Raw genomic sequence first — 24085 nt, 5'->3', positions numbered from 1 at the left:
CCAAAGCAGACAGACACATAAGATCAGAACACTACAGACCAATATCCCTCATGAGCAAAGAAAAATTATCAACAAGACATAACAAAGTAAACATAGCAAGGTATAGGAAATCTAATATGCTGTAACCAAATGGGTGCATGGAGAGACCCAGGAAATGCGAGGCTGACCAAACATTCTAAAATCAACCAATACAGTTTATCATATAGACAGACTAAAGAAAAAAGCCTAAGATTTTTCAAAATATGCATAAACAGCATTTTATGAACTTCCACATCTATTCATGCAAAACAAGTAAACATCCTCTTAGCAAACTAGAAATGGATGGGCACTTCAGGTAGCCTGGTAAAAATTTTAAAATTACAGCAAACATCTTCTTTTATGGTAAGGACTGACTGTTTTCCCCAAACTGTAGGAAAGCAAAGATGTTCACTTGCCCTAATCCAACATCCCACCCACAAGGCAAAGGAGAGGCGCATATAGGTTAGACGCCAGGAAAAAATAAAACTGTCACTACACATAAATTGCATGAGTATCTACTCAGAAGATCCTATTGAATCAAAAAGCAGGAGGCAGGGTACCTAGGACAATCAGTGAGTTTATAAAGCCACAGATTATAGAACCAATACACAAATGTCAATAGTTTTTATGTACTAGCAATAAGAATTGGAAACTGGAGTTTAAACAGTAACAACACGTTGGGAGTTTTAAAACGATCCAAACTGGCTCCCAGCTTCCACATCCCTCCTCGTTCCCATATCAGAGCCGAAGCCTCTGCTGAGATAGTAATTACGCTGTTCCAGCTGCATTCTCTGGCCTCAGCGTCATCACTGTCCTTGAAATAACTTCCATGCAGCACCTTGGTCCTCATAACTGTACCAAGCTCTTGCTCCTAAGCACCATGTTAGCTTGCATGTTCCCATGTCTTATGTCTGTCTTAGCATCTTGGCTGCTGTTCTGAAATTCCTCATCTGGGATTCTGCTCCATATACTAATCACCTACTATGATCAGGGCATGTTCCCTAAATGCCAGTTTAGAATTTAAAGAGGCTGCTGGGACAGACTTTGGGGTTCTGGTTGTAAGGACTCCTGGGTATTGTTCTTCCTAGATTTTCATTTCCAAATCTCATCCTCATTCCCAATGAACTATCCCTCTTCTTCGTTTTGCCCCCTTCTCCATTTTCTTTCCAGCCCTTCACTCAAATTTAATCGCCACCTTCTACCTGTGAGAGGGGAAAGCAGGGCAGTGTATCAGCATTGGCTGGGGACCATGGACTTGATGGGCCCAATAAGGTCACATCCAGAATGAGGAGAGGCTCCAGGTGCTGAGTCTGGATGAGATGGTGGCCAAGGTGAACACAGACATGAATGAGGCAGCTCCTTTGCCTCCAGGTAATTTCAGACCTGCAGCTCCCAGGTCCTTAGAAAACGACTCAAAGCATGAGGTCTCACTGCTATAATCTTGGGTAGTAAGTTCCCCTCCCCACTTCTGGAGAAATTAATATAAAACTCTCACTCCTGTCTAAGCCCTCCCAATCTCTCTAAGAACTTGGTCTCTACTGAGACAAGCCCATTTGCTCCACTCTCAAGAAGAGTAACAGAAGCATTGTGGGGTTACAGTTTTCTTCTCTTGTAGATCCGATTTCAGTAGGCAAGCTAGAGGGACTCAGAAAGGGAAAGTGCCCAATCTGAACCCTGGGATGGGCACAAACTTTGCCTCCTAGGTAGGATAAACTTCACCTCATACCTGCAATTATATCAAAGACAACATAGAAAACAGATGAGCCCTGGCTGGTGTGGCTCAGCTGGTTGGAGCATCATACTGTACACCAAAAGGTTGCAGGTTCAATTACTGGCCAGGGCACAAACCTGGGCTGCAGGTTTGATCTGGGATGTTTTCACTCAGCTGGCGTGGCTCAGTGGTTAAGCATCAACCTATGAACCAGGAGGTCTCGGTTTGATTCCTGGTCAAGGGCACATACCCAGGTTGCAGGCTCATTCCCCAGTGGGGGGGGGGGGGGGGCGGGGGAGGAGGCAGCTGATCAATGATTATCTCTCCTCACTGATGTTTATATATCTCTCTCCCTCTCCCTTCCTCTCTGAAATCAATAAAAATATTTTTTAGAAATATATATTTAAAGAAAACAGAAGAAAGGTTCTTCATTGATGCCAATCCATGTGATTATTTGGATATGCAAATTTGTGTGTAGGAGATAATAAACCTTGAACACCTCATTAAGTTCTCGGGTATTTTCCACAAAGTAATAATAGTTACAATAGAGTAGTTCTTTATTACAGGATGTTTGAGTAAAGTGAATTTACTCAAAATTCACTTATTTAAACCAATCTCAACAACAAGAATTGGCAGAAGAACTTCAATATTCCTGCTCTGTATCTTTCTGCATTTAACTGGACGATCCCATGCCATTACATTAATCTACCCTTTATCCTACAGAGCCCAGATGCCAACAAGCACCTTCCCTTGGAAGTCTCTTATTATCGCCCCCATAGTCATTAGAATCTAAGCCTTGGTCTTTCTCTACTGACCATCTGCCTCTCTGGATTTATTATTTCTAGTAGTCCCACCATTATTTAAGTAATGACATAAAGAAAGTTATTTAATCCCCTTTCAATTATCTCTTTCTTTTACCTATCCCACCAACAAACACTCTGTCAACTGAAAAAAAAAACTTTCCCAACCCATTCCCTCATTTGTATTCCCATTGACACTACCTTGGTCAGGTCTCTTGTACTCCATTCTTTAGCTATTGAATTCCCTCCAAACCAGTCTTCCTGGCTTCAGGTTTCACTCCCCATCAATCATCCAGTCTCCACAGCCCTCCCACACAAATGGAAGGGACTTTTTTCACCCTAATAAAAGCTTCCAGTGGCTCACAGCAGAAAGTACTCAATGTACATTTGTGAAATGAAATATTAAATAGTACTCAGGTTGCCCACCATGGCACTCTGCAAAATGAGAGGCACGCAAAAACTGAAGTGCATCTTCCCATTGATGTTAATGTTTAATAGATCTTGAAAGAGGTCTGAATGCATAGAAATCTAACTATTTTCCTCATAAAGAAGGGAAAGAGAATCAGTTCCTAACATATTTCTGAACAATATTCCAGAGTGCAGTTGCTGCAGAGGATTGTGGGAGCCTCTGCATCCCCGATCGCTAAGAGAGAGGTACCTCTCCTTTTCCCTCTCCCTTTCCTTAAGAGTTGTCTGCTGGTTCTCAGCCTGAAGAAGATTCTACAGTCCTTACTGGTCATTTTCTTGGCGTTACCATATTTTGAAGCACCGTTAATCTAGTTTTCTGTGTGTGAGCTTTCTTTTTGTCCATCTTAAAAAAATTTAAAAAATTAAAATATGTTTAATTTGTAAACTAGACAAGAGTTAGTTTACAGTGTCCAAGTCCTTCCAGCAGTCATCTCTTGTAGGGATGCGCAGGGTCATGGCCAAGACCTGTCTGCAGCAGGAATAGGCCTTCTTTAAGTATGCCAGCATCTCTTGGAAGGATGCGAGTTTAATGAATCTTGGAATGAGTTTTTCATTGAATCAACAAGGAGCTCGTCGTGCACTGTCTTCTGCTGGTACTTCTTCCCATAATTGTCAGACAATAACATTGGAAGTCCAGGTTCACTCCCCCTGTCTTCTCAACACTGTGGAGATGCAGGCCAGGCCAGTGACATTTTGTACAGCTTTGGTCTGTTTGCTAGAGACTTAGATGAATTGAGTGGTTACCCAGGGAACAAGATAACTCCTGAGAATTTTCCCCAAATCTTTCTACAACTTAAAAGGAGGAGCCTCCTAGGGATGACTAGGAAGACAAAAGGCACTTTAGAAGAGATAGCTTTGATGATCAGGGTCCTAGTCTCAACCAGTGCTTGATGATGACCATGGAAGCTGTTCTCAAGTATCTGGTTATTATGACAGAATGGATTATGAAGATGACAGATTACGAGATGGAGAAAGGGGTAGGAGTGATTCATTTTTTGGTGAGACCTTGCATAACTATCATAAATTTGACAGTGGGTATGAGAGAATAAGACGTGGTTCTGGCCCCTTACAAGAAAATTCTCTCTTTGAGAAAATGAGGGCACTCCTCCAAACAGCAATATTGAAGACTTCCATGGACTCTGACCGAAGGGTTATCCCCCCCTGTGCTCTGTATGTGATTTGCCAGTTCATTCTAATAAGGCGTAGAGTCAACATATCAATGGAGCAAGTCACAGTCTCCCATGCTAGCTGCTTCTTGAAATGTATCCAGAATAGAACCCTGACAATGATACAGGACACACAGTGGGTTATCCCTTCATGTTGCAACTATCTACAAACCCAGTACCAGGAATTTTGGGGCCTCCACCTCCCTCATTGCATCTTGGGGGACCAGCAATTGGACCAAGAGGAAGCCTGGGTGCTGGAAATGGGAACCTGCAAGGATCAAGACACATGCAAAAAGGTAGAGTAGAAACTAGCCAAGTTGTTCACATCATGGATTTCCAATGAGGGAAAAACATGAGATATCAATTATTACAGCTGGTGGGACCATTTGGAGTCATTTCAATTCATCTGACTTTAAATAAAACTGATGAGGTATTTATTGAAATGGCAACCACAGAAGATGCTCAGGCTGCAGCGGATTATTATACAACCACACCAGCATGAGTATTTGGCAAGCCAGTGAAAGTTCATGATCACAAGAGTATAAAAGAATAAAAAAACCTGAAGGGAAGCCAGGCCAGAAGCTTGATCAGAAGGAGGAGCTTGGATGTGTGAGACATCTCAGCACCTTACCTCATTCTGGCTATTCTGACAGTGTTGTCCTTACGCTTGCTGAATCTTATGGGAAAATACAAAATTATATACTAATGAGGATGAAAAGTCAGGCCTTTATTGAGATGGAGACAAGAGAAGATGCAATGGCAATGGTCAAACACTACTTGAAAAAGGCCCTTTGGTTTCAGAGGAGACATGTGAAAGTTGGCCTATCTAAAAAATACAAAAAAATTGGTATAAGGATTCCTAACAGAGGCAATGACTTACTGAAAAGAGATAAATCCTGAAAAAAATCTTATTCTCCAGATGACAAAAAATCTCTGACCGATAAGAAACCCAAAACTGATGGTTCCCAGAAGACTAAAAGTACAACTGAAGGTAAAGACAAGAACAGGCCCATTTGGGCTAAGCGAATAGAACGTTGACCTTCATCCTGAAGGGTCCGGGGTTTGATTCCTGTCAAGGGCACATACCTCAGTTGCAGGCTCCTCCCCTGTCTGGGCCCCGGTCAGGGCGCATGAAGGAGGCAAACAATAGATGTGTTTCTCTCACATCGATGTTTTTCTCTCTGTCTTTCCATCTCTCTTCCAAAATCAATGGAAAAATATCCTCGTGCAAGGATTAAAAAATAATAATAGTAAAATAAAATGAAAGAACAAGAAGAGAAGTCAGGTGAAGATGGTGAAAAAGATACAGAAGATGACCAGGCAGAACAAGAACCTAGCATGTTTCTCCAACCCGAAGATGAGCTACTGGTAGGTGAAGCAGCAGCACCGCTAGAAAGTGGCCGTTCAGTGGGAGATGAGAAGATCTTGCTAACTTAGATGATGTGACTTCTGATGGGAAAAAGGAATCTCAGACAAAGCTATGAAAAAAGATGGAAATGCGAGTGCTTCAGCTGCAAAGAAAAAGCTTAAAAAGCATCGTTTCCCAGGGAACATGGAAGGTTTTGTCACTCTAAATGAGGCTGATAACGAGGAAGATTCAAAACTTCAGAAACTTCATAAATCAGGCCTGGCTTTTTCCTGTAATATTCAGGCACGTCACTGCCTTTGTTAAATAAAAATACACACACGTGCGCATACATTCATTTAACAAATAAATTAACTTTATAAACATAAAATTGGAATTATGCTTCTTATAGTATTCCATGTAAGATAAGGAATGTAAAATTCAAAACTAGACTAGTTTTTCTAACTTTTAAGGTAAATTAGGACAATAGAAATCCTTCATTAAAACTCTATATACCTAAAACTCAAAACAGATAAAAAATAACACTAAACAATTTAGTCTAGTAGCCAGTTTTATAATTCCCAAAGGAAATTACAAAGCCAATTACTTGGGTAATATAAATGCCCCAGAAGCCAGTCTCAAGCATAAGAATAGTAAAATCAATAATACTACACAGCAGAAAGAGGAAATTTTTTTTAAAAAAAATTCCTTTTCTTCAATTTTCATGGTTCAGGTTATACCAGTCATACATGATAGTTATGTCATTTTCTCTCTCTAACCAACAATGACCGTTTTTGCAGCAATGAGTTTTGTATGAGGTCAAAAGCAGTGTGAATGGTTCTGTAAGAAAAGTTTTTTGAACAAAGTTCATTTGAGACCATTTACTCCCACAGAGGCAGAGAACTGTTCCCATTATCCACACGAGCCTGCCTTGCTGCCGGAAGTGCAAAGCACAGTGGCTGAGAGTGATGCAGGTCATTAACTTCGGACAGATGCCAAGACGGGAAGGTCAGGGAGTTGCGCGATGTTCCATTATCTGCAGCCCGCAACGGCCAGGCAATCAAGGGCAGATGAAAAGCTTGAGTCTACTATTAGGGATGATTACATGGCACACACTCCATTTCTACTGTCTTCCCTGGGGTCAATCGCATTACCCTGAAATGTGACAAATTTTATGCAGAATGTGCCATAAGCATGACTGCTTTAGATAAAACCTGAATGTGGGTTGCCTACGACATGAATAACTAGCCATTGATGCCAACTGACTTCTTTGGCATGACCAGTGATGCTCTATATTTAGTGAAAAGAAACCTGATAATGTCACCAGTCCCAGCCTTCCCATCACCACAGGCTGCCACTGAACAATCAATATGGACACCGAGAATGTCCAGTTGGGACGACACAACCCCTGGTACTGCCTCCTCATGCCCCATGGGGGATGGCATGTGAAGGCAAGAACCACAGTCTTCCCTTTGCAAACCTCATCCTAGATATGAGCCATGAATATTACACGGGCTTTCAAAAGGAAATACAGTTCGTAAAATGTAAGGAGTGATGGCACAGGAAGAGCAGCATACTTAGTAAAATCCATCAAATAACTTAATGGTTTTACAAGATCCTCAGTCTCTCCCTCTATAACTTCTCCCTGTCAAACATGTACATTGTTACTTCATTTAAAAAAATGTTTTCAACTCATGCTACCAGTGGTACTAATATTCCATTTCTAACACTCCATTCCAGCTTCTTTTATGGCTCTCTTCCTCACTGTTCTCAAAACCCCACGCCCCAGATGTACCAGACCAGAGAGAAACCCTTTCCCACCAGGACCAGCTCCCTCATTCCTGGCCTTGAGAATGCTGCTCTCCACGTGAGAAGTCTTCCATGCTTGCCTTCCGTTCTTAACTAACTCACCATTGCTTCTTCTGCCAGACCATCCAGTTGAGTTGCACTTCCTACCTCCTGTTGTATCTTATTCTTATGTCTGGCTCATCACTTTTCATGCGGTATTCCATTATCACATTATCTGATGCAAGACTACGGAGTACAGGAACTGTGCCAATTATCTCCCTATTTCTGGCCTAAGCACAACCTCAACGCTCAACAGGTACTGAATACTTAATGAATAAATAAGTAAAAATAAATAAAATGTATTCAAATGATGATTTCACTGTGCTTTTGATGCAGAAATTCTGCCTCTAGGGATTTACCTGAAGTAGTCAGTTAGATAACTAATGACGATGTCACAGGGGTCCCAACTCTTATCTTGGTTGGTGGGTATATACATGTCCACTACATTTTCCTTTCTATATTTTTGTATATCTGAAATACAACCTGATTAATTTAAAAAAATAAAATATATAAGACATGAGAAAAGCCACACATGAAAATATTATTTATAATAGTGAACAATTATTAAAACTAAAGTACATTTTAATGAGATATGGGTAAAATTAATTTATGAATGTAAATTAAAGTCATATAAGTATTGAAAATGATGGTTTAGATTCTCTCTCTCATGGAAAAATGACCACAATACATTACTCAGTGGGAAAAACAAGATTACAGAATATTAATTATATGATGACTCATCTACTTTAAATTGTGTGTTAATACAAAAGATTCCTTAAAGAATTTTTTCTAAAAGGTTCATTGTGATTAATTCTGGATGGTAAGATTTTAGGATCTACACATAGTTTGCTCTAAACATGATTTAAATGTTTTTAAAATAGTTTGTTCATTTAATACTCAGAAAAAATATTTTCATTTGAAAATCAATTTCTTTAATATATTGTCTTTTTAATACTTCTTTTTAAAATCAAAAGAATTCCAAAGGGTGTTTTGTTACCATTATTGTAGGTTTTATTTTGATTTTTTTGTTTCCTTTAAATAACTAATGAACTATAGTGAAATATAAACTGAAGAACACATAACTTCTAAATAAGTATATAAAATTTTCTCATTCTTTCCTCTTCATGTTATAATCAGAAAGCAACATCTTCTGTGTTGATATCTACAGCCCACATTTCAGAAAGAGGATTAGGAGAATAAGGAGGAAGGAGAAAATGAAGAGTTAATGAGACAAAAAAAAAAAGGCTGACATATAAACATAGAATAAGAATTCTCAAGTTTACTCAGTCTTATTCCTCTTTAAATACTTCATGAAAAATATGGATTTTCACCAGAAAAAAATGCCTGTATCTACACAAACAACTTTGGTGGGTCCACAGATTCCATGACGCACCTGGGTACCTCAGAACAAGAAAGCCAGACCTAGAGAGACGAAAAAAGCCAAGAACATGCAGTGTCAGAGCCACAAAAAGGGAGCAAAATCTACCTGCAGATGATCTATGAGGCAAGCTTTCCTGTGTCCTCACAAACAATTTCAACACCGGGGGTGTCTGTACAACTTCAGACAGGAGTCCACACAGACGATCCATCCTATGACCATGGCTAAAGGGCCACACTGCTAGCCGGGTGCTCTCTATTGAGTTCTCACAGTGGCGTGGGTCAGCGCGCAAAGTTCAAATGCAACTACCTCCCAGCCACAAGTAGGAGGTGGAGCAGATCCTCCCCCTCTGTCCTCGGTGATACCCTTATTTACCTGACACGCTACCACACCAGGTGGATGTCTGAAGAATAGAAACTGAGATCCACATCACACGCCTCTTTCATCCTTCTTCCCACAATCCCTCAAGACTGGGAAAGAGAGATTTCCCCTATTCTTCTTCCTCTTCTTCCCATCAAAATGTTCCCTGTTTAAGATGGAGTGATCCAGCCTGCCAAAGGAAACTTTTCCCATGCTTAAAGAGAAATAAACATTGAAACATTAATCCAAGTACTGGCCTGGTTTGCAAGGTGAAGTACAGATGTAAAACCCTGTGGAAGAATCTGACGTCTCTTCCCGGGTTCATGGATGCTGAGGGGAACTAGAGTGAAGGAAGGCTCCCAAGGTCAAAAAGGGAATCACAGAAAAAACATAAGCTGTGCGAATTGTCTAGGTGCCATGTCAACTCCCCTGTTGCCTCTCCTCACACTCAGATGAATTAAACACCCAGAACAGTCATCATACCGTGATGCCCTCACGCTGTCACAAGATGACTGCATGCACAGTGGGTGCGTGCAGGTGGGCAGGGCTGGGCTTGATGCTGCGTGCAAGGCATGGAGCCTGCCAGGGAGTCCCGCCTCCTCCAGGTTCTGGGCATGGAGCGGGGAGGAGGCGGGTCCCCCGGCTCCATGAGAGGAGGCCTGCCTGGGGGTCTGGCAAGGCCTGTCTGGAGGTCCCCTGGCTCAGCAGGTTGAGGCCTGCTTGGGGATCCCCTCAGCTTCGAGTAGCGAGGCCTGCCTGGTGATCCTGGGGGTCCCGCCTCCTGGCTCCACGTGACGTGGAGGCAGGACCCCCAGCTCCAGCCTACCTCTTTGGGGCAATCCATTGAGGAACCCTGGATGGGTGGGCAGGGCCTACCTCTTTGGGGTGATTGATCATAGGGCTCCTGCACTGTGACAGGGCACAGGCCAGGCTGGGGGGACCCGCCCCCCTAGTGCACAAATTTCATGCACTGGGCCCCTAGTGAAAAATAATAGAAGTGACCCCATCATCTGCCCTTCTCTGCCTTCCCACCCCTGGCCTCTGCACGAGGGGGTGGCTGTGCATAGCCCAAGCCAAATTCCTCCTAAACTAGAGTCCAGCTTGCAACACTCAATTCCAGGGAGTGATTTAGTGCTTTATGTAGAGTCTCTGGGCATCACCTTGATTAGAAGAGGGGATCAATTAACATTATGTGAATTAGTTTCAGTCTATGTACAAAATTATACAGCCCCTCTCCCAGTGTCTGCCTATCAGAGCAGAGCCTATTTTCACAGCTGTGTCTCTCCCAAGGCTCTTCCAGCAGAATTACTTCCTTCTGAGATGCAGGGAGAAGAGACTCGGATTGTCTTTTAGCTTGACCACTTTATCTTCCTTAGAAAGACAAGCTTAATAAATCAGAACATTCTCCTATCTGAATCCTGTCTACCCATACGCCGTTACCTTTCATCCATGAATGTGTGTGCTGCCTGAACTCTGGACAGTGGCATGGCCTTGACCTCCTTTTAGTCTCTAGGGGAAATTCCCACATGCAAATTAAACTCCCAGCTCACCTTTCTCATCCCAACTCACTCTTCTAATCACCCTCAGAAGATCTGATGTTCTGTGAAGACTGACATTTGAGAGCAGTGACAAAGAAATATCAGTTTGCAGGCATTGGAGATTGGGGTTGGGAGATGCTCCTGTATACAGTTAATAGTGAACGCAGAGAAGAAAAGCTTGTTATTGGTCAGGGTAAGCTTGAAAGGGCATTCAGGATGTCTTAGTCCCTTTGAATGGCTGTCACAGAATACCACAGATGGGGGGAGGGAGGGAGCTATGATCTCACTAATAAGTGGAATCCAATGAACAAAATAAACCAACAAATAAAATGGAACCAGAAGCATAGATACATGAAACAGACTGGCCATTACTCAAGGAGAGAGGGTGGGGTTAACTGGATAAAGAAGGTGAAGGGCTTAGCTGAAGAATATATATGCGTTCCCTATGGACACGGACAACAATTTGGTGAAGGCCAAGGAAGGGGTAGGCAAGGGAGGATGGAGGTGGGCAAATGGAGGTGGGACTCCTGCAATAAAGTCAACACTAAAAAAAAAGTTAAAGATAGATAGAGAGATAGATAGATAGATAGATAGATAGATAGATAGATAGATAGATGATAGATAGAAGATAGATAGATAGATAGATAGATAGATAGATGATAGATAGATAGATAGATAGATGATAGATAGATAGATAGATAGATAGATAGATAGATAGATAGATAGATAGATAGATACAGACATTTGCTCCTCCCAGCTCTGGAGGCTGGGAAGTCCAAGGTCAAGGAGCTACAGATTCAGTGTCTGTGAGGAACTGCATCCCACAGAGGGTTGTCATCTTCACTGTAGCCTCACATGAGAGTAGGAGCCAGGGCTCTCTCTGCCATCTCTTCCATAGAGAAGGAATACCACTCAGATCTCTGTCCTCAGGACCTACTCACCCCAAAGGCCCCACCTCCAGATACTGTCACATTGGCGATTAGGTTTCAGCATATTAATTTGTGGGGTGAGGGGGAGTAGCTCCTGAGGACAGGGATCTGAATCACCCAGCCCATAGCAGCATATTGGAAAAGAGAGACCAACTTGCTGGGACGGGGTCTGCAAATTGGTCATCTTGCCAAGAGGCTGTGCTTCCTAGTGGCGGGCTGTTGAATAGTGAAGCAAGTCGCTTGGCTCTGTCGAAACACCTAAGCTTTTCACCAGCTTTGTCACTAAATCCTTGTGAGAATTATTCAATTTAGCCCGGCAAAGTACCAACTCATACATTTTCTAAAAACATGTAACACTTTAATGGCAAATTTTACTTTAAGGACAGGTATCCCACCCCTACTACCCTCCCCACCCCCCAAGCAACTGAGCTCCTTTGAAGGCAGGGGGGAGTTTGACCATGACTGGGCAACGCTAAGTGGTATACTGGTATACAGGCGTGCCTGAGGGGGGAGAGAGAAAGGAAGGAGGGAAGGAGAGAACAAAGAATGGGGAGAGTTGCCCTGGCTGGGTGGGTCAGTTGGTTAGAGCATCATCCCATACACAAATAGGTTGCAGATTCAATTCCCAATCAGGGCACACACCCAGGTTTACAGTTTGATCCCTAGTAGGGGTGACGCATTCGGGAGGCAATCAATGTCTGTCTCTCTCTCTCCCTCTCTCTCCCTATAAAAATCAATAAAACATATCCTGGGAAGAGGATTTTAAAAAAAGAATGGATGCCCTAGCTGGTTTAGCTCAGTGGATAGAGAGTCTGCCTGTGGACTGAAGGGTCCCAGGTTCAATTCCGGTCAAGGGCACACGCCTGGGTTGCAGGCTCGATCCCCAGTAGGGGGCATGCAGGAGGCAGCCAATCAATAGTTCTCTCTCATCATTGATGTTTCTATCTCTCTCTCCCTCTCCCTTCCTCTCTGAAAGTGAATAAAAATATATTTTTTAAAAAAAAGAATGGAGAGAGAGAAAGAGAGAAAGGAAGGAAGGAACAAAAGAACAGGGAGGGAGGATGAATAAGTAAATAGTTGACAGACATAGCAATGCTGCTCCCTGACTTCCATGAAGTAGTGAATCTTCTATCAATTGCTGACAGAACTCCTCAGGAAGTAACTGAAGGAAGAGAGAAAAAACAAATATCCCTTAGGCCTGTCGTGTTCTGAGTATCTGAGGATGGTCAGGTCTGGGCTTGAAGAAAATTCCTGATAGCAGATTTGGCCACACAAACCAAACGCCTTCACCGAGTAGTGGCAAGGCAAGGGTCTGGACGCCCCGTGTGGGGGGGGAGTCGTGCCGAGCATCGTGCAAACATTTCCCGTGGGCCGCAGGGGCAAGACCTCTGGAAGCCCATTAATTCACAGCTGCTATAAGAGCTGATGCCACAAAACAAAGAGATCTGTACTCTGGGAGGTGAGTGCATGTGCATGTGTGTGTGTACGTGTGTGTGTGCATGTGTAAATATAGACTCAATAAATGAATACAAGCAGAAGGAAGGGTCTTACTTTATTACCTTTCTGTATAATATTTAGTAACTTTGGATAGCTTTTTTCTGATTATAAAATTAAATCAATGATTAAGAAATTTTGGAAAATACAGAAAATGACAAAAAAACAATGTCACAAACAAGAAATAATCACTGTTAATATTTTAACATATTTCTCTCAAGATTTCTCCACTGGAATCATACTCTGCGTAATGTTTTATAAACTACTGATTCCCATAACATTAGTCGCCCTGAATACTGTTGCCTGCCACAGAGTATCTATTCTTTTGCATTATTAACACCTACAGGTATTCTCATCATATAGATTTAAGATTCCTCAGTAGTATTCTGCAGGTGTAAATGTGGTTTGTTTATATATGTTTTTAAGTTTGCTATTAAATATTAATGCTTTAATTCACATCCGTGAGGATATCCTTAGGGTAAATTTTAGGAGGAAAAATTACTAGATCAAAAGATATTATCATTTAAAGTATTTTGATATATATTACCGAATTCTTCTGCACACTGTTGTGTACACTAACTCCCCTCTACGAGGTGTGCCGGTTACCAGAACCACTGCCCACACTGGCTATCATTTCTCCTCAATTTTTCATGTTGAACAATGCAAAACATATAGATTTTTACTTTCTTTAGTCAATTGTGAGGTTAAACAATGCCCATTCTTTTTGTCATTTTGTATTGCTTTGTTCATTATCTAGATATTTTATTATTCAGGTATTTATTATTCATTCTTTCATTATTTTCTGTAAGGGCTCTTTATTTAATGAGGATGTTCACTATTTTGAAATAGTATATTAAGCTGTTTTTTATTGTAATAAGAACATTCAATGAGATGTATCTTTTTAACAAGTTTTAAGTGTACAATGCAGTATTGTTAATTATAGGCATATTGGTTAAATATAGCCCATCTCTACAACTTACTCATCTTGCATAACTGAATCTTACATTTTTAAACTTTTATTCATATGTTGACATACAAAGATTGTGAGTTTTTACGTAGGCGAATGTGCCAATTACCATAGTTTTCATGTTATGGATACGATTTGAGGCAGAGATCTTATATTTTTTCTAGATCATAATGCTTTCAGCACCGCTAGTTAAAGAAACTATTATTTTTCTACTGGTTTGAAATTTTACTTAGTCATAAATCAAGTTCAGCTTATACTGAAAGCCTGTTCCTGGCATTTTGATTCAGCCCCGTTAATCTGACTGTGGGGATTTGGTTCAATCGTGAGCTTGCTGTTTTGATTGCCATGGCCCTGTTTTAATATCAAGCTTTTGGGAGTGCCCTTGTACTGAAAACATTCCTGTTTAAACTTGATCTGACTCAATGAGTTTTCTAAGCCAAGCTGCCATGAAGGCTGGAAAGCAGGAAGGTATTTAATTCTCCACATATCCAGCAGGCAGAAATATCTATAGCTACATGTGATTAAAATCACATTTCTCCTCTTTTGTTTTCTAATGCTTATGAATCTTTGCATCATTTCAGTATCATTGTGTTAGTGATCCAATAGAAACATAGAGGATTTATTAGATGTCAATATGCTCAACATCTTTGTATGTAATTTCTAAATCATATCTCCTTTTAAAAACACAAGATGTCATTCAAAATAGTCGACCAATGGTGATTAATTGGTTGTAAGTTATGGAACACTTTAAATAAATAAGAAATTTGTGTGCCCTATCCTCTGAAAAAATACATCTATATGAAAAAAATACATCACATACAATTTTAGCATTTTCTTAGATCATCTGATGCAAAATTATGGTCTCATTACTAGTAAAAAAAATACTTAGTGCCTTTCAAATGTATTTTAGCCAGCTCATCTGTCCTTAGATAAAAGCTTATGTAAAGGAAAAACAAAACATCTTCTGGGGTTTGTAAAGCTCTTTAAGATGACATGACAGAATTAAAGCACAGAAGAGAGAGGTAGATAATGTGCCGGAGGGAGCCGGGCGTTCTGGCTGGGCGGAGAGCAGGTGTAGACGAGCAGAGACTGGATTCGTCCGAGTAAAGGCAGAGAAGCGCCGTGTAACCACTGTGAACCCAGGCTCACCACCAGACGCCGTTATCTGCTGCTGTGAACCAAGTCGGGGGGGTGTTGCAATTGTTAATTTTATGTCCCAGTGGGCTGAGCCACCGGGCCCAGATGTTGGTCAGCCGTTATTCTGGGTGTCCTGGGAAGGTTTCAGATGAGATTACATTTAAAGCAGTAGACCTCAGAAAGCAGTTTTCTCCATAATGTGGGTGGGCCTCATCCGATCAGTTAGGTCAAAATAGAGCAAAAGGCTGACCCTGAAGTGGGAGAGAACTTTCCGGCCAGACGACCTTCGAACCCGACATCAGTTCTTCTGGGTTCAACAGCGGCTCCCAGCCTTGGGGCTGGCGCTGGGACACGGGCTCTACAGAATTTGGATTTGCCCGTCTCCATAATCACACGAGCCAGTTCCTTGTAATAATTCTCTCTATGTATATGAAGCCTATAAAGAATGCTGACCAACAACCTTCTATCCCAGTGTCCCGGACAGACCAGGTTCATGCCTGTGTCCACTGCACATATTACTGGCACCCTTCTCGTTCGCACCTGGCGTTTGGTGTTAGTTTATGTTTGACAAAGCAGAGGGGGGTCCTGTTTGTCTGAAATGCACCGCCAAAGGGTCTGCGATGCCCCGGGTGAGGGGGAGCCGTGTCGAGCGTCATGCAAACATTTCCGGTGGGCCGCAGGGGAGGACCTCTGGAAGCCCATCAATTCCCAGCTGCTGTAAGAGCTGGTGCTGGAGTCTGCAAAGCTCTTTAAGATGACATGACAAAGTTAAAGCACAGAAGGGAGAGGTAGATGAACATGCCGAGGGGAGCCAGGGAGTTCTGACCTGAGCTGAGAGCAAGTGTAGACGAGCAGAGACTGGATTCATCCGAGTAAAGGCAGAGAAACGCCGTGTGAGCCACTGTGAACCCAGGCTCATCACGAGACACACGTTATCTGCTGCTGTGAACCAAGCGGGAGGGTTGAAAATAGAAACATGTTCAGTCCAGGGCCCTCCCCAAAGCTTGATATCAACCAGGGGAGACCCACAGTGGCCCCAGCTTGGGGGAGGAGTCATCTGTTTGTTGAGAACAGCCCTGAGCGAGGCAACTGCAGGCCCCTGGGGACAGGCGGAGCGGAAACACCAGGGAGGCCGCGGCTGCGCCCCCTGCCCAGGCTTCTCCTCCCAGGGCCAGAGCAGGCTGGTGGTGGCAGGTGGCACCGTGGCCGGATTTACCGCCCCCTCAGCGTGCTCCCCCCGCTTGTACCTGTGAGGATCAATGAACTGCTCCCCCGCACGAGGCCCTGAGGGTTGTTCTGATGACAGGCTCCTCCTGAGGTCACTGCCTTTTATCGTCACTAGTCCCCGCAGCCCCTGCAGCCCGAGGGAGCAGCACCTGGGCGGCACCAGAACAAGAAAAGTCTGGGAGCAAAAGAGGCGTTCTCTTAAACTCACGCAATTCTCAAAACGCCTCTTGCCAGAGCTCTTACTCCTTGACCCTGCTCCCTGCGCCAACGTGGGAGCAAGTTCCTCCTGGATTCTGCTCGACTACACCAACTGTGGGCCAGTGTTAGATGGAGAAGACATGGGCGGTCACAGGCGTAGAGGAGAGGCTTTACTGCAGGCCAAGTAGCCGTTGCTAACGAGGAGCCAGCAGAGAAAATTCTTCAAAGGAGCCCCACCAAGCAGCCGCGCACAGGCTGGTCAGCAACACGTCTTTACACCAATTCTCACAAAAGAGGCTTCGTGCCAAAGAGTGACATCACTATCTGGGTAATAGAAAGGCACGCCTGCGCAGTGCGTACAGTACAACGCTGTCATTGCCTTTGCACCCGCGTATGGCGGCTTGGCCTTGAGCATCTGACATACTCTGATTCGGGTTCCCACACCTCTTTCTCTAAGTCATGTTACTACGATTCAGTGCAAACACTTCCCCTGAGAGGAGGGATGAATGACCCAGGTTCACATTCACCTTTTCCTCCATCCAGTGAATCAGAGTTTTAAAGCCTTAACACCCATCGCCATTGTAAGTTCCACGCGTAGGGTTATATCTTCGCACTTTGGTTCTTGTTCCAATCAGCGGTGCACTTGCGGAGAACACGTCAGTTTCCAGTCCTGTTCCGTCACAGAGCCTTCCCGCTGACAGGCTTGTTCCCCGGGGTCTGATACAAATGCAGTCATTAAGGACACCTATAAAATAACTAATAAATAAATTCTGAACATGTAAAAGAGGTGATAAAGCACAACTTAACTTCCTAAATATAATTTCATCTTTTGCGTCTGTTTTAAAGATTTGAAATAGGGAGGAAATTCTTTACAAGTGGCTTTTATATATAACTAGAGGCCCGGTGCACAAAAATTTGTGCACTGGTGGGGGGGGGGGGGGGGCTCCTCAGCCCCACTTGTGCCCTCTCACAGTCTGGGACCCCTTGGGAGATAATGACCTACTGGCTTAGGCCCACTCCTGGGTGGCAGAGGGCAGGCCCAATCCCTAGGTGCCTGCCCCACAGCCCCTGGTCGGGCTCAGAGCAGGGCTGATTGGGGAGTTGGGGCGCTGCCCCCTGTCATGCACAGAGCAGGGCAGATCAGGAGGTTGCGATGCCACCCTCAGTCATGCTCAGGGTAGGGCCGACTGGGGGGTTGGGGTGCCACCCCCTGTCACACTCAAGGCAGGGTTGATGGGGAGGTTGCGGCACCACCCTGTCACACACAGAGCAGGGCGGAATAGGGGGTTGTGGTGCCACCCCTGTCACATACAGAGCAGGGCCGATCAGGGGGTTGGGGAGCTCCCCCCTGTCACACTCAGGGCAGGGCCAATGGGGAGGTTGCGGCTCTACCCTGTCACACACAGAGCAGGGCGGAATAGGGGGTTGTGGTGCCACCCCTGTCACATAGAGCAGGGCCCGGGGGGGGGGGGGGGGGGGCCTTGGGGCACCGCACTCTGTCACACACAGAGCAGGGCCCATCAGGGGGGTTGGGGCTCCGTGCCCTGTCACACACAGAGCAGGGCCCGTGGGGGGGGGGGGCACCGCACCCTGTCACACACAGAGCAGGGCCAATCAGGGGGTTGGGGCGCCGTACCCTGTCACACACAGAGCCGCAGGGCAATCAGGGGGTTGGGGAGCTCCCCCCTATCAGGCACAGAGCAGGGCTGATCAGGGGGTTGGGGCGCCTTCCCCTGTCATGCACAGAGCAGGGCCGATCAGGAGGTTGGGATGCCACCCTCAGTCAGGCTCAGGGCAGGGCCGATTGGGGGGTTTGGGCGCTGCCCCCTGTCACGCTGCTGCAGGGGCCAGGAGGCCTTGCTGCTCTGCTGATTCCGGCACTGGGAGGCATATTACCCTTTTACTATATAGGATAGAGGCCTGGTGCACGGGTGGGGGCCACCTGGTTTGCCCTGAAGGGTGTCCTGGATCAGGGTGGGGGTCCCCACTGGGGTGCCTGGCCAGTCTGGGTGAGGGGCTGAGGGCCGTTTGCAGGCTGGCGGGTGACCAAAGCTCCCAACCACTCCTTTTTCCCTTTTTTTTTTTAATTATTGAATTTATGGCTGTCACTGAGCTGAGAACCAGCTTTAGCTGTGAGACCTCGCTGCTGAAAGCAGGTTTCTGGCTTTGTTTACTTTCTGTATTTGAAACACTGTTTCAACTCCAGCTCTGAGATCCTGGCTGCCTGAAAGCAGGTTTCTGGGGTTTTGTTTAGCTTCTATATTTATAACAATGTTTCTTAACATCTCAGAGCCCAGCAGCGGCAGGTGGGGAACCTGGCTTCCTCCATCACTGGAGCAAGCAAGCCTCCTGTTCGTGTCAGTAGCCTGGCTGCTGGCCACCATCTTGGCTGGCAGTTAATTTGCATATAGCCAATGGGAAGGGTAGCGGAGGTATGGCTAATTACCATGTTTCTCTTTTATTAGATAGGATAACTCGGAAACTGATCCTCATTCAAATGTGCATGTTAATGCCTAATGCATATCAGAGTAGCTCCTGTGGGAGGGACCGAGGGTCAGACTGTGCAGGGTGAAAAAGTAAGAATAAACACGGAAACCAGCAGCGGGGGAGGAACTGCATCCCATCCACCCTGCCCGGAGCGATGTCCCAGTTGGCAAGAAGCCATGGTCCCACTTAAATAGTATTAGGATAATGTTGGCCGCGTAAGAAGAGCTTGGAAACCTTCCCTCCTCTGGAACTTTTTGGAATAGTTTGAGGAAGACATGTGTTAGTTCTTCTTTGAATGTTTGGTAAAATTTGCCTGTGAAGCCATCTGATCCAGGACTTTTGTTTGCTGGGAGTTTGGGGGTTTTTTTTAATTATTATTACTCCTTAGATTTCATTTGTTTTTACTGGTCTATTCAGGTTTTCTGCTTCTTCCTGACTCAGACTTGGAAGATGGTATGTTTCTAGGAATTTGTCCATTTCGCCAGGTTGTCTAGTTTGTTGCCATATGGTTGTTCATCTGCTTAAATCGTAGAGCTGAGCATGATTTAGTCGGACTTTGGCAAAAAGCCTATGTCCATGTTGCTCATGCTATTCCGCTCAATGACTTTTGCTTTTACTTTCCCATTGTTTCCAGGAGGGGCAGCACCTTCCTGACTAGAGTGACTTCCTCAGCAAAAGTCTCCTCCCTCAGACATGTGCAGTTTTATACTGAGAAACAAAAGCCTACAGCTTGTATTCGCAAGAAAAATTCGATGTTTTTCCTCCTCTACTGACCTAGGAAATTAAGTTATTAACAGGAAAACACTGAATAAAAAGTTTACTCCCAGATAAATCTACAAGAGTGAATTGTATAACTTATACTAAAAACAAGGCTAAGCACGTTGTTAATGGCAAGTGGTGAGACTGCTCGTTTGAGCAGCATCTCTCTCACAAGTAGATGATGCCACCGTGCACCGGGACCGAGAGATGCCCGTGGCCCTAGGCCAGGACCTGATTCCCAAGAAGGTGTTGTGTGTACCGCAGGTTCCCCCAAAGTCACACCCATGCTGTTAGGTCAAGCTCCATTCATCTGGTCTCACAGCCGCACTGAACCTGACACTCAAGCCACACAGACAATGTCCACAGTGCATGGCACTAGTGGGCACCGCCAATCAACTTCTGCAGAAAGCACCGCTCTCACCTTCTCTCTTACTGTTTATTGCTACCGAGCTAAGAATTGTACCTTTAAACGAGTCCTCCCATATTGATGCTCAGTGTTTCCTTGCTGTTTATCCTTCCCCACTTCATGTCCTTGAAAGAGAGACATGAGACATGGGTGGAAAAGTAGCGAGTGATATGAGAGGTTCTATGCAGGGGATAAAATAGCACTGGGCCATTGTAAATTGAGGTGAATAAGCATTTCATCTCTTCTGCGTGCCTGCTCTAGACATTGCAAAAAATAATTATTATATTATTCTTAGCCAAATATTATGATGGTTTTATATACCTGTAATCATAAAATACCAAAACATACTAAGAATTCTATGATTTTTATAAAATATACAACCAAACAAACTTCCAAAGGTCTGAAGGAGACTGTAAGTCGCAGGAACAGGTTCTCAGAGGCTGCATTTGAATCTGTTCAGGTGGGATTAGTTGCCTCTTTAATTGACAGGATGGTGATTAAAGTCAGTCTAGGCCAGTGGTCGGCAAACTCATAGTCAACAGAGCCAAATATCAACAGTACAATTGAAATTTCTTTTGAGAGTCAAATTTTTTATACTTAAACTATATAGGTAGGTACATTGTTATTAACTTAATTAGGGTACTCCTAAGGCTTAGGAAGAGCCACACTCAAGGGGCCAAAGAGCCGCATGTGGCTCGCAAGCTGCAGTTTGCTGACCACGGGTCTGGGCAGCAGCTAAGTCGGCCTCTCAGACCATTCTCAGACTTCTGAATTCACATGTGTGTCACGTCCTCCCTCTATCTTACCTGCCCTCTCTCCAGCTGTTACAGCCAGGCACCCGCCTGTCACCAATAAGCCATGCTCCTAGCATGCGTTGCACAGCGCTTGCACAGAAGCACAGTTATCTGATAGTTAAGAGATGCACACTCTGTCCTGGCAGGAAGGTTGGCTCATGGATGTGAGAGTCAATGTCACTTGGTAAAGAGGGTCCTCCCATCTGCCAACCAGGCACACGGATGCAGTGCAGAATGAGGCCTTGGATTAAAGGTAAGGATGACACACACTAACTTGGGATTTTCCTGTAGAAATAGGAAGAGATTGACCAAGTGTGTGTGTGTGTTGGGGGGCGGGGGGGGGGGGGGGAAGAGGGTACAAAACAAAGGGAAAAATTAAAAGAAAAGAAATACAATGAAGAACTTGGCTTTGGAGTTGACCAAACAGAATTCCTCCTATGGCGCTATTTCCTGTAAGTTGTGTAACCTCTCAAAGCTTCATTTTCCTACAAAATTACCCTCCAAGATAGTTGAACTTATCCCGTTGTTAGTATTAAGTGAAGTGATACGGTATAGCGTGGCTGTATGTAAGTCTCAAAGCGATTCAGTTCGAGGCTCCCAAGTGGAGGGATGTAGCAGGGAGCACAGTCCTCAACCCTGATTCTTTACTTACAAACACCCTGGGGATCGGGTGGAAGGAAGCTACAGGTGGTGGGGAGGTCACAACAATGTAATGATCAGACAGGAATAAAGCAAGTCACATGGCAAGGTCCAGTGTCTTCCCTTCTGAGCCAAAATCATCATGGGAGGCTGCATTATGAGGAAGTGAGGCCCTCACAAGGCCCCGGGAGGGGAAGTACTGGGGCAGATGCTAGTCTACATTCCTAACACCATTTCTGTGTCTCCCTGGGGAAGACAGGTCACTTACTGAACCTACTGAGTATGCTTCTGGAGCCTAAGGTTCCTCTTCTTCCTGTGGCCCTCAGAGCCCTCCCCATCCCCATCCCCATTCCCATCCAATCCCCATCCCCAGCATAATCCATCCCCATCGCCATCCCCAGCACATTCCATCCCCATCCCCATCCCCATCCCCATCCCCAGCACATTCCATCCCCACCCACCAAAGATTAGTTTTCCTAAAGGTAAAGCTCCATCCTCTGGCAAAGCTGTACCGCTCTCCTTCCCACCCACTGTCCTCCCCTAGGGTCTCAACATCCACTAGAAAAAGACTGGACTTGAAAACTCCCTGCCTGAGCTTGATCTAAGAAAACTCTACCCTGCAGGCAGAGCGTTCTACTTCACTCTGTCCCTCAGGAGCAGTTTTATAGCTTTCTGCTCACTCTCTGTCCTCATCGGCCTGCATTTGTTTACGGCATGAGAGCCTGTCCTGACACAAATGTCTCACAAAGAAAGAAGATGTGACAGAAGCTGCCACTTATTCGGGCTCTATTTGTACATTCAACCCCCTAGTGGCTTAGTCATCTCTCAAAATTCTTCCCGACATCTGAAACCGCACAGTCCGAGTGCCTTGGACATGTGAACAAACATTAAACTAAAGTCCAAAATACAGGAATGATCTTAGCTCGTTTTCTGTACCAGCATATTATAAACTTTTCTTTATCAACTCGTTTTCCTTTACCAACTAGTTAATAAAAATGTTCCCTCTTTTGTTCACCACCAATCCCAACTTGATAGCAAGCCCTCCCCTCAGGTTACCACAGATACCTTGGCTGGAGGACCCTGTGGCCTTGTGTCTCTTTGCCAGATTAAGCCCTCAACAAATATTTCTTGTGTGCTGACATAAAGCTCTATGCTGTTACTATTCTAAGTGGAGAGTGAGACATAGATAATCAATAATAAAAATAATTATAGATAGTAACATGTTTTCTAAAGAAAACTAACAAGACTAACAGAATAGACTAGAAAGCCACAGTGGATCAAGAAAGGTGGGATGGGCACATGTTAGCCTGCATGGTGCGGGGAGATCTCTCCTAGGAGCTAACATTGAACAGAAGGTCTCAGTGTGAGGACAGCCATGCAAATATGCACATCAATTACCAAGGTCCAGGGGAGGGCTCGGGAGGCATGAGTGAGTCCTCTCCCAGGACGCTGAGGCACTGTGGGTGAGAAGGAAGGCAAGAGACACTGGGTGGACAGGGAGGCAGTTAGGGGATTGTAGGGACACTGGGTGGACAGGGAGGCAGGGGACAGTTAGGAGATTACTAAAATATTCCAGGACAAAGGATGATGATGGGATTCAAGCCATACCTGTAGAGATGGCAGGAAGTAAGCAGACTCGGAGACTTCTAGAGGAAGAGCTGAGAGCAGTCCCAGAGGATTAAATTTAAAGGCCTCAAAAATCATCAGATTTTAGTCCAAATAGGCAGATAGATGGTAGAGCCATTGGCTGACATGAGGAAAAGCACGTTGGGGGATGGAGCAAAATCAACTGTTCTGTTTTAGACATATTACACTGGAGATGGCTAGAGGCTGTTGGGAGAACAACTCTGAGCTAAGAAGAAAGTCAAGAATGAAGATGAGCTTTCTATTTACCTGCTGTCTCTGCTCTAAGACCACCTTTCTATAATATAATTTTCTGTAAATTACATTTCCCATGCCCCTCGATCTGCGGCTTCCTATTCAGGTTTTGTTTTAAGAGAAATATAAAGAAGGAGAGAGACAAACTTGGTGTTTTCTAGTTGCTGCCAGTCATTGTTCTAGCAGATGGCAGCCTCCAGCCTCGAGCTTCTTCAGCAAGGGAACCATCACCCTGCTTCGCACTCTCAGAGGGACCAGAAGCAGTCAGGCCTCTTCCTCTAAGAGCCAGAGTACTGGCAACCCATCTAGCCAACTATCCATTCTCCAGCCAGCCAGCCAGCCAGCCATTCATCCACCCATCCATCCACCCATCCATCTACCCATCCATCCATCCATCCACCCATCCATCCCTCCATCCACCCATCCATTCATCCATCCACCCATCCATCCACCCATCCATCCATCCATCCATCCACCCATCCATCCACCCATCCATCCATCCATCCACCCATCCATCCCTCCATCCACCCATCCATTC

At 44.6% G+C, this 24085-nt stretch overlaps 1 pseudogene across 1 annotated transcript; it reads left to right on the top strand.

Annotated features, from left to right (window-relative positions):
- The first annotated feature begins 1337 nt into the window (after positions 1 to 1337).
- On the top strand, positions 1338 to 16772 carry LOC308533474 (matrin-3-like; annotated as a pseudogene). The gene is made up of 5 exons: positions 1338 to 1389; positions 3405 to 5154; positions 5425 to 5814; positions 6402 to 6516; positions 16621 to 16772. The product of its transcript is annotated as a matrin-3-like (transcript).
- The last annotated feature ends 7313 nt before the right edge of the window (positions 16773 to 24085 follow it).

The sequence above is a fragment of the Myotis nattereri genome, assembly GCF_964212035.1.
Source record: "Myotis nattereri genome assembly, chromosome: 17".
NCBI lineage: Eukaryota > Metazoa > Chordata > Mammalia > Chiroptera > Vespertilionidae > Myotis > Myotis nattereri.
The sequence above is the reverse complement of the archived record's forward strand: the minus strand, read 5'-3'. Positions and strand labels throughout refer to the sequence as shown.